General features: G+C 42.4%; 2 pseudogenes; both read left to right on the plus strand.

The window, feature by feature from the left end:
• Positions 1–1,039: 1,039 nt before the first annotated feature.
• Positions 1,040–9,183, plus strand: LOC134734007 (large ribosomal subunit protein eL34-like; annotated as a pseudogene).
• A 2,278-nt stretch (positions 9,184–11,461) lies between these two features.
• LOC134734011 (cytochrome c oxidase subunit NDUFA4-like) lies at positions 11,462–12,508 on the plus strand (annotated as a pseudogene).
• The last annotated feature ends 3,040 nt before the right edge of the window (positions 12,509–15,548 follow it).

Genomic DNA, 15,548 nt, shown 5'->3' on the forward strand with positions numbered 1-15,548 from the left:
AGAGAGATAGGACATGTTCTGCCTTCAGGACACAGGAAAACAATATTACTGCTAGAGGAATAGAAGCAAAAATTGACCTTGGAGGATAGGCAGAAAATCTGGGCCCAGGAAGCCACATGGATAACATAAAGAGGTCTGCTCCCAGTGGGGAATGGGCATGAAATTGTTGCACAAGACCAACAATAGATTTGAAACAGATTTTGACTACTAGTGAGAAATGGTGCAAGGATGTTGAGAAAGCCACATCCCTGAAGGCCAGGCACACAAAGCCTGCCTAAGACCGAGGCTAGCCAAGGACAAAAAAACCCGTCTCTGCTATAAGCCTAGCAGTAAGGAACAAGGAACACCAGTCTGTTGAGGAAGCAGCAAGGGTGTAAATATAGATCCTCTCTGTGGTGTAGGCATACAGGGATCCCTGAAAATTGAGAGTGGGACTCAGAAAAGTCCTCCTGTACTCCAGGTGCAGGAGTAGCATAAGGTAATAGCATAAGGTAATAAGGTAAGCATAAGGTAATAGCAGTCAACCACTGGAAGAATTTGAAGCCTGTAGTATACTGAAGATAGTGACAGCATTAATCCAACCCAAACCCCTACAAACTGGTGTCCACATTGATGCAATTTCCAAACTAATGGTCTCTGTGTTAGTCCATTTTGTATTGCTATAAAGGAATACCTGAGGCTGGATAATTTATAGACAAGAGGTTTATTTTGGCTCATGGTTCTGCAGTTTATACAAGAAACATGGTGCCAGCATTTGCTTCTGGTTAGGCCTCAGGAAGCTTTTACTTGTGGCAGAAGGGAAGGGGAGCTGATGTGTCACATGACAACAGCAGGAGCAAGAGAGATGCCAAGTTCTGTTTATTTATCTTATTTATCTTATTTTATTTATTTATTTATTGAGATAGTATCTCAGTCTGTCACCCAGGCTGGAGTGCAGTGGCACCATCTCAGCTCACTGCAGCCTCTGCCTCCTGGGTTCAAGCGATTCTCCTGCCTCAGCCTCCTGAGTAGCTGGGATTACAGGCATGTGCCACCAAGCCCAGCTAATTTTTGTATTTTTAGGAGAGATGGGGTTTCACCATGTTGGCCAGGCTGGTCTCGAATGCCTGACCTCAAGTGATCCACCCACCTCGGCCTCCCAAAGTGCTGGGATTATAGGCATGAGCCCCCACGCCTGGCCCAAGCTCTTTTTAAAAAACCAGCTTTCACATGAACTAATGAAGAACTCATTACCCCAAAGAGGGCACTAAGCCACTCATGAGGGATCCCTCCCATGACCCAAACACCTCTGACCAGGCCGTGCTTCCAACATTGAGAATCACATTTCAGCATGAGATTTGGAAGGGACAAACATCCAAACTATATCAGTCTGACAGAAGTGTGTGCATTTCCAGGTGTAACACAATCTACCTTATTCCTTCTGTTATACACATGAGTCTGGCATTCAATCAAAAACCAACAGAATCCAATTCAGAAATGAAACAGAGGTTGGGACTAGCAGACCTTAAGACAATCAATTAATATATTAACATATCTGGTGGAAAAGGTGGGAAATAATGAACAGATAGTGAATTTCAGCAGAGAAGTGGGTAAAAAAGGGCAAAATGGAAACTCCAGATATATATACATAAAACGGTTGGCCAGGCACTGTGGCTCACACCTGTAATCCCAGCACTTTGGGAGGCCGAGGCAGGTAGATCACTTGAGACCAGGAGTTTGAGACCAGCCTGTCTAACATGGGGAAACCCCAGCTCTATTAGAAATAGAAAAAATTAGCCAGGCGTGGTAGCACACACCTATAATCCCAGCTACTCGGGAGGCTGAGGCATGAGATTTGCTTGAACCCAGGAGGCAGAGGTTGCAGTGAGCTGAGATTGTGCCACTGCACTCCTGCCTGGGCAACAGAGCAAGACTCTGTGTCAAAAAAAAAAAAAATAAAGTCTACAATATCAGAGGTAGAGGATTTCTTCAAACTTGATACAGCTGAAGAATTCATGAACTTGAAAAGAGGTCAATAGCAAGTATCTAAACAGACAAAGCAAAAGAGAGTAGTGGTGGGGAAACAGGACAGAGCATCCAAGAACTGTGGGGCAAGATCAAATAGTCTGATGTACAGGCAAACCTTGAAAATATTACAGTTTGGCTCCAGACCACTGCCATAAAACAAATATAATAAAGCAAGTCAAATGAATTCTTTTGTTAACGAGTGCATATGAAAGTTATGTTTGCACTATACCATAGTCTGTTAAGTGTGCAATAGCATTATGTCTAAAGAAAAACAACATACGTACCTTAATTTAAAAATGCTTTATTAAAACAAAATGCTAATAATCATCTGACCCTTCAGCAAGTAGGAGTATTTTTGCTGGTAGAGGACCTTGCTTTGAGTTGATGGCTGCTGACTGATGATGGCTGTGGCAATTTCTTAAAATAAGACATCAACGGCCAGGTGTGGTGGCTCACGCCTGCAATCGCAGCATTTTGGGAGGCCAAGGTGGGCGGATCACCTGAGGTTGAGAGTTCAAGACCAGCCTGACCAACATGGAGAAACCCTGTCTCTACTAAAAATACAAAATTAGCTGGGTATGGTGGCACATGCCTGTAATCCCAGCTACTCGGGAGACTGAGGCAAGAGAATCATGTGAACCTGGGAGGCGGAGGTTGTGGTGAGCAGAGATCGCACCATTGCACTCCCGTCTGGGCAACAGGAGTGAAACTCCGTCCCAAAAAAAAAAAAAAAAAAGACATTCAACCCTCTTAGATCCTGCCACTACTTTATCAACTAAGTAACTAAGTATATGTATATGTAATATTCTAATCCTTTGTTGCCATTTCAACAATACTTACAGTATCTTCAACAGTAGATTCCATCTCAAGAAACCACTTGCTTTGTTCATCCATAAGAAGCAACTCCTCATCTTGTTAAAGTTTTGTCATGAATCTGCAATAATTCTGTCACATCTTTAGGCTCTGCTTCTAATTCTAGTTCTCTTGCTATTTCCACCACATCTGCAGTGACTTCCTCCACTGAAGTCCTGAACCTCTCAAAGTCATCCACAAGGGTTGGAATCAACTTCTTCCAAACTCCTATTAAAATGTTGACATTTTGACCTCCTTCCATGAATCACAAATTGGCATCTGGAATGGTTAATCCTTTCCAGAAAGTTTTCAATTGACTTTGCCTGGATCCATGAGAGGAATCACTATCTATGGCAGCTATAGCCTTATGAAATGTATTTCTTAAGAAATAAGACTTGAAAGTTGAAATGACTCTTTGATCTGTGGGCTGCAGATTGTATATTGTGTTAGCAGGCATGAAAACACAGCATTCATCTCTTTGTACATCTCTGTCATAGCTCTTGGTTGACCAGGTACATTGTCAATGAGCAGTAATATTTTGAAAGGAATCTTTTTTTCTGAACAGTAGGTCTCAATACTGGGCTTAAAATATTTAGTGAATGAGGCTGTAAAGAGATGTACTGTTATCCAGGCTTTGTTGTAGAGCACAGGTGGTGGCAACTGATCATCATTCTCAGCTCTAGGATTTTGAGAATGGTAAACGAAACTTTCTCAATATCAGCAGTAAAGCTGTTTTGCTTTATTGTCATTTATGTGTTCACTGGAGTAGCACTTTTCATTTCCTTCAAGAGCTTTTCCTTTGCATTCACAACTTGGCTAACTCATACAAGATGGCTGTCTTTCATCCTATCATGCCTTCCTCACTAAGCTTAATCATTTCTAGCCTTTGATTTAAAGTGAAAGACATGTGACTCTTCCTTTCACTTGAACACTTAGAGGTCATTGTAGGTTATGAACTGGCATAATTTCATTATTGTTGTGTCTCAGGGAACAGACCTCTGGCCTGAGGAGAGGGAGAGAGATGGGACAATGGCAGGTCAATGAACCAGTCACAGCACACACAACATTTATCAATTAAGTTCATTGTCTTATGTAGGCAGAATTGTTGATATCCCCCAACAGTTACAATAGTAACATCAAGGATCACTCATCACAGATCACTATACAGATATAATCAATGCAGTACTGTGAAGCACAATAAACCAAAGTACAAAAAAAGACATACACCCATATGTAATTAAAGTCCAAGAGAAAACAGAAACGGACTGCGGGATAAGAAATATCAGTAGAGGCCGGGTGCGGTGGCTCAAGCCTGTAATCCCAGCACTTTGGGAGGCCGAGGCGGGCGGATCACGAGGTCGAGAGATCGAGACCATCCTGGCCAACATGGTGAAACCCTGTCTCTACTAAAAATACAAAAATTAGCCAGGCATGGTGGCATGCACCTGTAGTCTCAGGTACTCAGGAGCCTGAGGCAGGAGAATTGCTCGAATCCGGGAGGCAGATGTTGCAGTGAGCCGAGATCACACCACTGCACTCCAGCCTGCCAATAGAGCGAGACTCCGTCTCAAAAAAAAAAAGAAAAAAAGGAAAAAGAAAAAAATATATCAGTAAAGATAATGGCCAAGAATTTTCCAAAGTTAATGAAGAACAACAACTCACGGGTCCCAGAATTCCAGAAATTCCACATTGTAAGTCAAACTGCTGAAAACAAAGATAAGAGTTACTATCTCTCAAAGACAATTGGAGGAAAAAGAAACATTTACAGAGAAAGAAACACATAAGAATTATAGCTTGCTTCCCTCCTTCCTTCCCTCCCTCCCTCCCTCCCTCCCTCCCTCCTTCCTTCCTTCCTTCCTTCCTTCCTTCCTTCCTTCCTTCCTTCCGTCCTTGCTTTTTTTGAGACGGTCTCCCTCTGTTGCCCAGGCTGGAGTGCAGCGGCATGATCTTGGCTCACTGCAGCCTCCCTGCCTCAGGCTCCGGTGATTCTCCTGCCTCGGCCTGCCAAATACCTGGGATTGCAGGTGCACACCACCACGGCTGGCTGGTTTTTGTATTTTTGGTGGAGCCGGGGTTTCGCCGTGTTGGCCAGGCTGGTCTCCAACTCCTGACCTCCAGTGATCTGCCCGCCTCGGCCTCCCGAAGTGCTGGGATTACAGACGGAGTCTCGCTCACTGAATGCTCAGTGTTGCCCAGGCTGGAGTGCAGTGGCCTGATCTTGGCTCACTACAACCTCCACCTCCCAGCCACCTGCCTTGGCCTCCCAAAGTGCTAAGATTACAGCCTCTGCCCAGCCGCCACCCCACCTAGGAAGTGAAGAGCGCCTCTGCCCGGCCACCCCGTCTGGGAACTGAGGAGCGCCTCTGCCCGGCCACCCCGTCTGGGAACTGAGGAGCGCCTCTGCCCAGCCGCCACCCCGTCTGGGAAGTGAGGAGCGTCTCTGCCCAGCCACCCAGTCTGGGAAGTGAGGAGCATCTCTGCCCGGCCACCCCGTCTGGGAAGTGAGGAGCGCCTCTGCCCAGCCGCCCCATCTGGGAAGTGAGGAGCGCCTCTGCCTGGCCGCTGTGCAACCTTCCAAGTGTGAAGTGACAGCCTTCGTTGTAGAATGAAGACACTGGCACTGATTATATAACACCTTGGCAGCTATCTCAAGTCGTTGATGGTGGAGGTATTGGAATTATAGAAGAAAGCAAACACACAAATTTGACTAAAGGCAATTTTGTGACTTCTTTCTATTGGCCCTGGCAAACCAAGGTTATTCTGGATGGAAATAGCCTTGAAAAGGTGATATATATGTGAACGTATCTGATTTTTTTTTCCCTGTATAATTCTTACTTTGTGCATTTGATATTCAGTTGTGTTTGTAATCACGGAAAAATAAAAGCATATATTTTCTTTTAAAAAAAAAAAGAAAAAAAGAAAAGAATTATAGCCAACTTCTGGTCAGGGAGTAAATGAGCAAGAAAATAATGAAGTGAGGGTCCATGTAAGGAGCTTGGAAGTCATCGTTCCATCCTGACAATAAGGAAAACGCGGGACAAAGTGAAGACACAACTCTTCTTGGATCCCTCAGAAAAGTGAGGTTACAGGGCAAAATGCTACTCCCAAAATTGAAGAGACAGGCAAATACAGAGAATTACAACTTAATGGAGCAGGAACTCAGAAGCAAAAACCTCCATGGGCACTAGTGCCAGGGTAGGAAAATCTAAATTGTGCTTGACAAATAGCTGGAGGCTCAGTGTGGACAAGTCTGAGATTAAAAACTCCAGGGGGCCCAGGTGTGGTGGCTCACGCCTGTAATCCTAGCACTTTGGAGCCCAAGACAGGCAGATCACCTGAATTCAGGAGTTTGAGACCAGCCTGGCCAGCATGGCAAAACCCCATCTTTACTAAAAATACAAAAATTAGCCAGGTGTGGTAGCATGCGCCTGTAATTTCAGCTACTTGGGAGGCTAAGGCATGAGAATCACTTGAACCCAGGAGGTAGAGGTTGCAGTGAGCCAAGATCACACCATTGCACTCCAGTCTGGGCAACAGAGTGAGACTCCATCTCAAAAAATAAAACAAAACAAATAAATTAAATAAAAACTCTAGGGGGACCCAGTCATAGGGCAACCGCCACACTTCTCTGAGTTTTACCTCCAGGCACTCAATCAGGTTCTCACAGTAAAGACTGGCCAAAAATCCCTTTGAGATTTCATCAGGGGAAGGGGACAAGGAACCATTTTGAAATATGCCAGAGCTTTCTGTTCTTAACAAGGCCTGCCCTTGAGAGAAACTGTTTTACCAGAGCCTAATCTAGTAAAGTTTTTTCAGAGTCTTAATGATTGGGGGAAGAGAAATATCCAACTCCAGCCAGCTCTAGCTATCCTGTTCCACCCAGTGGTGGGGAGGAAGGTACTGAGAAGCACTTGTGAAGGTCACAGTCTAGAGGCACAGGCTCATTAAAAGACTGAGACTGAATCCTATTTGACTTTTGAACTCACAAAGACTTTCTTCTTCCTCTTTCGCTGATGTTGTTTACGGGCATTCAGAATGGTCCAGCGTTTGATGCACCATTGTAGGCTTTCCTACAATATAGCCTCTAACAAAACTAGGCTGTCCCTAACCCCAGGTAATAGAATTGTTTACCTTTATACCAAGAAGGTTGGGAAAGCACCAAAATCTGCATGTGGCATGTGCCCAGGCAGACTTTGAGGGGTTTGTGCTTGAGACCTAAAGTTCTTATGAAATTGTCCAAAACAAAAAAAACATGTCAGCAGGGAATATGGTGGTTCTGTTTGTGCTAAATGTGTTCATGACAGGATCAAGCATGCTTTCCTTATCGAGGAGCAGAAAATTGTTGTGAAAGTGTTGAAGGCACAAGCACAGAGTCAAAAAGCTAAATAAAAAATGAAATTTTGTTGGGCGTGGTGGCTCACACCTGTAATCCCAGCACTTTGGGAGGCCGAGGAGGGCAGATCATGAGGTCAAGAGTTCGAGACCAGCCTGACCAACATGGTGAAACCCTGTCTTTACTAAAAATACAAAAATTAGCTGGGCATGATGGCATGCACATGTAATCTCCGCTACTCGGGAGGCTGAGGCAGGAGAATCGCTTGAACATGGGAGGTAGAGGTTACAATGAGCCCTGCATTCCAGCCTGGGCAACAGAGTGAGACTCCTTGAAAAAAAAAAAAAAGGAAAGAAAGAAACTTTTTTGAGTAACAAAAATGAAAAGACTTAAAAAAAAAAGACTGAGACCTAATCATAGGACTATAAAATACCTTTCCTTCCCATACATCTTCCCACGCATTACTAAAGTCCTTTTTACTATAGCCCCTTTTACGTACTACATCATGTTCAGGTGTCAAGAAAAAAAAAACTACAAGGCAGACTAAAAGGCAAAACAGAACAAAGACTCCACAATTTTAAGAGACAGAGCAATCCTCAGAACCAGATTCATATGTGACACGGATGTTGAAATGGTCAGACCATGAACTTAAAACAACTGATTCATATGCTAAAGACTCTAGTGAATAAAGTAGACAGCCTGTAAGAACAGATGGGCAACAGGTGAACAGAGAGATGGAAATTCTAAGCATAAACATAATGCCAGAAATAAAAACACTGCAGCAGAAATGAAGAATGCTTTTGATGGGTCTATTAATAGATTAGACATGGCTGAGAAAACAATCTCTGAACTTGAGTGTATCTCAATAGAAACTTTCAAAATGGAAGAGCAAAAAGAAAAAAAGATTGAAAAAAAATATCCCAACAGAAAATCCAAGAATGATGGGACAACTACAAGAGGTATTACATAAGTGGAATGAAAATACCACAAGGGCTAGGCACAGTGGCTCACACCTGTAATCCCAGCACTTTGGGAGGCCGAGGTGGGTGGATCACCTGAGGTCAGGAGTTCGAGACCAGTCTCGCCAACATGGTGAAACCCTGTCTCCAATAAAAATACAAAAATTAGCCAGGTGTGGTGGCGGGTGCCTGTAATCTCAGCTACTCGGGAGGCTGAGGCAGGAGAATCGCTTGAGCCTGGGAGGCAGAGGTTGCAGTGAACTGAGACCGTGCCACTGCACTCCAGCCTGGGCAACACAGTGAGACTCCATATCATAATAAAAATAAAAATAGAAAAGAAAATACCAGAAGGAGGCCAGGCATGGTGGCTCACATCTGTAGGCAGAGGTTGCAGTGAGCCGAGATTATGCCACTGCACTCCAGTCTGGGCGACAGAGCAAGACTTCATCTCAAAAAAGAAAAGAAAAAAAGAAAATACCAGAAGGAGAAGAAATAAATAAAAGAACAGAAGAAATACTTGAAGCAATAATGACTGAGAATTTTTGCAGATTAATGTCAGATATCAAATCACAGATTCAGGAAGCTCAGAGAACACCACACAGGATAAATGCCAAGACAACGATAACCACAATCATCACCACAAAAAAACACGACACCTAGGAATACCATATTTTAAAAGTCCCATATTTTAAAAGTCTTTAAAAAGTCAGAGGAAAATGACACCTTACCTACAGGGGAAAAAAGATAAAAAATTATACCCGACTTCTCCTCAGAAACATGCAAGCAAGGAGGTCAGTGAAATTTAGTGTTGAGAGAAAAAAATTACCAACCTAGAATTCTGTGTCCTGTGAAATGATTCTTCAGAAGTGAAGAAGTACAGACTTTCTCAGACAAACAAAAACTGAAGAAGTTTGTTGCCAGTAGATCTGCCTTACAATAAATGTTAAAAGTTTCTCAGAGAAAAGAAAAATGATATAGGTCAGAAACTTGGAGCTACATAAAGAAAGAAAGAGTCTGTCTGTCTATCTATCTATATCTATCTATCTATCTATCTATCTATCTATCTATCTATCTATCATCTACCATCTATTCTGTCTATAATCTATTCTATTTATCTAATCTATAATCTATTCTATCATCTATTCTATCCAATGTATTCTATCTATCTATCATCTATCTATCTATCTATCTATCTATCTATCTATCTATCTATCTATCTATCTATCTATCTAATCTCTGTCTCTATCTGCCTGCCTGCCTATATAACTACTTACCTACCTTTCTACCTATCTATCCAGTCACCCATCCATCTATCTAAATAGATTTATTGTAAAGAGTTAGATCATCTGATTATGGATGCTGAGAAATTCCCAGACATGCAGTTGGCAAACTGGAGATTTAGGATAACCTATGGTATAGTTCCAGTACAAGTCTGAAGGCCTGAGAATCAGGAGAACCAATGGAGTCAGTTCCAGTTCAAAAGCTAGCAGGCTTGAGACCCAAGAAGAGCCATTGTTTCAGTTCAAGTTCAAAGAAAGCAAAAGATTGATGTCCTTGCTCAAGGCAGTCAGGCAGGAGATGTTCCCTTTCCTTGGACTTTCTGATCTATTCAGGCATTCAGTGGATTGGACAAGACCCACCCACATCAGGGAGGGTAATCTAATTTGTAGTCTTTACTCAGTTTACCAATGCAAATGTTAATCTCATTCAGAAACGCCCTCACGGATATACCCAGAATAGTGTTTGACCAAATATCTGGGCACCCTGTGGCCTAGTCAGGTTCACACATAAAATTCATCATCGCAATGACATTCTGGAAAGGCAAAACCATTGGCAGAAATCAGATCAATTGTTGCAAGAGTGGGGAAGTATTGAAAATGAAAGGACATGAGGGAAATTTTAGGTGTGATGGAATATGCTAAATTTTTATTGTGGTGGTACTTACTTGACCATATAGGTTTGTCAGAACTCATTGAATTGTATACCTAAAAAAGGCAAATTTCTTTATATGTAACTATACTTTAATAAACATGAATTTAAGAACAAAAAAGAATTTGAAGAACAATTGAAGAAGAAGAAGGCTGGGTACCATGCCTCATGCCCATAATCCCAGCACTTTGGGAGGCTGAGGTGGGAGGATTGCTTGAGCCCAGGAGTTTGAGACCAGCCTGGGAAACATAGGGAGACCTCATCTCTACAAAAAATAAAAAACAGTAGCCAGGAATGGTGGCACATGTCTGTTGTCCCAGATACTTGGGAGGCTGAGGTGGGAGGATTGTTTGAGTCCTAGAAGTTGAGGCTTCAGTGAGCAGTGATCATGCCACTGCACTCAAGCCTGGGCAACAGAGTGAGTTCCCATCCTAAAATAATAATAATAATAATAATAAATAATGAGGTAGTCTGGGCACTATACTGAGGGCATGCTATTTAAGCTGACTCCTGAACATAAAAATAATTTAGTCATGGGATATATTTGGGGTGGGAAGAGTTTGTAAGAGAGGGGACAATGGAGAACAGTCAGTGAAAAGATTGGCATATTTATGGAAGTGGAGAGAGGTGTATTGCTTGAGCACGAGATGAGACTGAAGAGACTGGCTAGGGTTAGATTATGCAGCATTTTGTAGTCCACGTTTAAGAAGGATAGATTTTATTTTGATGCAATAAGAAATAATGAAAAGTTAAGCATAGGGGCAAGAGATTTGATATTTTCAATTCATGTTAGCTGCTAGGTGGGGAATGGATTGAAGGTATTTAGAGGAGTAGCAGTCAATTTAGGAGGCTGTTTCAGTAGGCAACGGGAGTGATGATGCTGTGTGATCTAGAGCTGTGGTAGTGGATATGAGGAAAAGTGGACTCAAAGAATATTTTAAAGATTGAATTTATTGGATTTCCTTATGAATTCAACATCAGGAGTGAAGGAAATGGAAGAATGAAGGAGGATGTTTAAGTTTTGGTCTTGACCAATTAGGAGGCTATTGGTGCTGTGTAATGTGATGAAGACAGAAAGGAGGGACAAGTTTGGAGGAATTAAAATTCCTCTTGACCATGTTAAGTTTGGAATGCCTGAGACATCCAAATGAAAATGTTTAATGTGTAGTTTCTTTTTTTTTTCATTTTCTTTTTTTTTTTTGAGACAGAGTTTCACTCTGTTGCCCACGCTGGAGTGAAGTGGCACGATCTTGGCTCACTGCAACCTCTGCCTCTTGGGTTCAAGCCATTCTCCTGCCTCAGCCTCCTGAGTAGCTGGGACTACAGGTACACACCATCATGCCCAGCTAATTTTTGTATTTTCAGTAGAGGCAGGGTTTCACCATGTTGGCCAGGCTGGTCTTGAACTTCTGGCTTCACATGATCTGCCCACCTTGGCCTCCCAAAGTGCAGGGATTACAGGCGTGAGCCACCGCACCTGGCCTAATGTGTAGTTCAATGGGTATCTGAATCTGTAGCTCAAGAGATACCTGAACTAAAGAAAGAAATTGAGGATTATCACCAATATAGGTAACTTTTAAAGACATATAAATGAATGAAATCACTTAAAGAATGTTGACAAAGAAATGAAGAGTTTCTTTCCTTTCAAATGCTGCAAACATGCTCCACCAGATCCTCAGTCAGGCCAAGAAGCATCTGAGCTTGATCCCCTCTTTGTGTTTATTGGAGCTGAAGGTACTGCAGCAGCACTGTGTGTCTTGTGTCTGGCATTGTTCAATCCAGATGTTAGTTGAGACAGAAAGAATAACCCAGAACCCTGAAACAAACTGGGTCCCAATGATCCATATAAGTTCTACCCAGTGAATGTGGATTACAGCATACCGAAGAAAGAAGGTCCAGATTTCTAAATGTTTCCCTATAAAGCTGCTTTAGAATGAAGTTCTTCCAGAAGCCATCTGCACAATTTTCCACTTAATCAGGAAATATTTCTCCTCTAAATGCATGAAATCATGTTGATATATTGGATTGGAGATTATATTGATTAATTAGTATCTGAAACTTGAAAAAAACTAAAAAGAAAAAGAAGTAGGCCGGGCACAGTGGCTCACGCCTGTAATCCCAGCACTTTGGGAGGCCGAGGCGGGCGGATCTCGAGGTCAGGAGATTGAGACCATCCTGGCTAACATGGTGAAACCCCGTCTCCTCTAAAAAATACAAAAAATTAGCCGGGTGTGGTGGAGGGTGCCTGTAGTCCCAGCAACTCCGGAGGCTGAGGCAAGAGAATGGCGTGAACCCGGGGAGGCGGAGCTTGCAGTGAGCCTAGATCGCACCACTGCACTCCAGCGTGGGTGACAGAGCAAGACTCCGTCTCAAAAAAAAAAAAAAAAAAAAAAAAAAATTAAAAAAAAAAAGAAAAAGAAATAACGAAGGCCTTGGAGGGATTCCTGATCCCTGAACAACACTTGGAGATCAAGAGAGAAGAAGGAATAGCCAATGTAGAAACCAGGAGAGTACAGTCACATAGAAGCCAAGGGAAGAGAAGAATGTTTCTAGGAAGGAGTTGGCATCTGAATTGAATGCTGTTAAGGGAACTATTAATAGTAAGATGACAGGAGTTTTTATTGGCAGCACAGAGATATTGCCGATTTTTTTTTTCTTTTTATTAAGACGTGGCCTTTCTCTGTTGTCCAGGCTGGAATATAGTGGCGTGATCACAGCTCACTGCAGCCTCAACCTCCCAGGGCTCAAGTGATCCTCCCACCTTAGCCTCCTTGGTAGCTGGGACTACAGGCGCACACCACCACGTCCAGTTAATTTTTTTGTATTTTTTGCAGCAATGGGTTTTTGCCATGTTGTCTAGGCTGGTTTTGAACTCCTGGGCTCAAATGATCTGCCTGCCTCAGCTTCCCAAAGTGCTGGGATTACAGGTGTGAGCCACCACTCCTAGCCTGATATTGCTAATTTTATACAGTTTTGGGGGAGTGATTACAGCAGAAGCCAGACTGGACTTTGAAATATGAAGATAGATCTCTCAACAAAATTGCTTTAAAAGAAACAGGCTGGTAGCTAGGGATTTGTGGGGACAGTCATGTCTATGGGAATAGCCCAATAATCAGATTGGTGATTCAGGAGAGGGGATAATCAATGGAGCAATCACTGTTATGCAAATAAGGCAAATTAAAGCCTCATTTTTAATAATTGTTTATTAGTCATTTCTCACATTAACATTTAAAGGATTGTTATTAAGACACTCAAAACAAGGTTACAGATAATGCTGCTTCCAGAAACTAGAAATAGTCTAGTTTTTTTCCTTATGTACTTAATCACATAGCTTCCCTCAGTGATTCACAAAATACAAAAATCTTTCCCTAATCTTTCATATCATCATAAACTTAGCTGTCTGGAGGACTTGATACTCTATAAATGTGAGGCATGAGGCCTGTTGTCTTAGTTGTCTTAGGGCCTTCCTTTTTTTTTTTTTTTTGAGATGGAGTCTCAGGCTGGAGTGCATCAGTGTGATCTTGGCTCAATGCAACCTCCGTCTCCTGGGTTCAAGAGATTCTCCTGCCTCAGCCTCCTGAGTAGCTGGGATTACAGGCATGCATCACCATGCCTGGCTAATTTTGGTATTTTTAGTAGAGACAAGTTTCACTATGTTGGCCAGGCTGGTCTCAGACTCTTGACCTTAGGCAGTTTGCCCACCTCAGCCTCCTAAAGTGCTGGAATTATAGGCGTGAGGTGCCATGCCAAGCCTTTTTTTTTTTTTTTTTTTGAGACAAGGTCTCACTCTGTTGCCCAGACTGTAGTGCAGTGGCATGATCTCAGCTCACTACAATCCCAACCTCCTGGGTTCAAGTGATCCTCCTGCCTCAGCCTCCTGTGTAGCTGAGACTGTAGGCCCGTGTCACCATGCCTGGCTTATTTTTATTTTTATTTTTGTAGAGACAGTGTCTCCCTGTATTTCCCAGGCTGGCCTTGAACACCTGGGCTCAAGCAATCTGCCTGCCTTAGCCTCCTAAAGTGCTGGGATTACAGGCATGAGCCGCTGTGCCAGGCCAGGGCCTTCTTGAGTTGCATTATAAATAAAGGGTCAGGTAGTGGTTGTAGAAAACCTGCCTACAGGTGTCCTCTTGTGAAAATAAGTAATTCAAAGTCTAAGCTATTGGAATGCTAAATTATTTTGAGCCTTAAAGGAATGAGAATTTGAGGGCCTGAGTCACTGACAGGCTGTAAGCTAGGCAGCTATAAGCTATAAGCTTTTGTTTGTCTAATAACAAATGAAGCCTTTTCCCTTACTTGCATTGTTTCATAAAATGTAAGTGGCTAAAGGCTGCCAGGGAAGACCCCCTTCCCTCTAACTGTAGACTTTCATTATATATTGACCCCCCTCTTACCTTTCTCACACAAAGATTTCTAGGCTATCATATGGCTTAAGATGGAATGTTAAATACTCTCTTTAAAATTGGAAAGGAAATGAAAAACCAGTTATAAGGAGAAGAAAACAAGCTACATGGAAACAAACTGTAACTAATTAATGTGTTATAACTCATAAATCAGTTTTGTATAGAAAATGTTGTAATCTTGTTAAATTTGTCTTTTTCCTGTATAAGAAAAAATTTAGCTTTTGACTTCGAAGCACTAACCTCATTTCTCTGAAGGGGTGCATCCAGGAATGGCTTCAGCTTCTCTTGAATAAGCTCTTTAAAACTGGATCCTGTACATTAATTTTGTATCCTGAGACTTTGCTGAAGTTGCTAATCAGCTTAAGGAGATTTTGGGCTGAGACAATGGGGTTTTCTAGATATACAATCATGTCATCTGCAAACAGGGACAATCTGACTTCCTCTTTTCCTAATTGAATACCCTTTATTTCCTTCTCCTGCCTGATTGCTCTGGCCAGAACTTCCAGCACTATGTTGAATAGTAGCGGTGAGAGAGGGCATCCCTGTCTTGTGCCAGTTTTCAGAGGGAATGCTTCCAGTTTTTGCCCATTCAGTATGATATTGGCTGTGGGTTTGTTGTAGATAGCTCTTATTATTTTGAGATACGTCCCATCAATACCTAATTTATTGAGAGTTTTTAGCATGAAGGGTTGTTGAATTTTGTCAAAGGCCTTTTCTGCATCTATTGAGATAATCATGTGGTTTTTGTCTTTGGTTCTGTTTATATGCTGGATTACATTTATTGATTTGCGTATGTTGAACCAGCCTTGCATCCCAGGGATGAAGCCCACTTGATCATGGTGGATAAGCTTTTTGATGTGCTGCTGGATTCGGTTTGCCAGTATTTTATTGAGGATTTTTGCATCAATGTTCATCAAGGATATTGGTCTGAAATTCTCTTTTTTGGTTATGTCTCTGCCAGGTTTTGGTATCAGGACGATGCTGGCTTCGTAAAATGTGTTAGGGAGGATTCCCTCTTTTTCTATCGATTGGAATAGTTTCAGAAGGAATGGTACCAGTTCCTCC

The sequence above is a fragment of the Symphalangus syndactylus genome, chromosome 12, assembly GCF_028878055.3.
Source record: "Symphalangus syndactylus isolate Jambi chromosome 12, NHGRI_mSymSyn1-v2.1_pri, whole genome shotgun sequence".
In the NCBI taxonomy this organism is placed as follows: Eukaryota; Metazoa; Chordata; class Mammalia; order Primates; family Hylobatidae; genus Symphalangus; species Symphalangus syndactylus.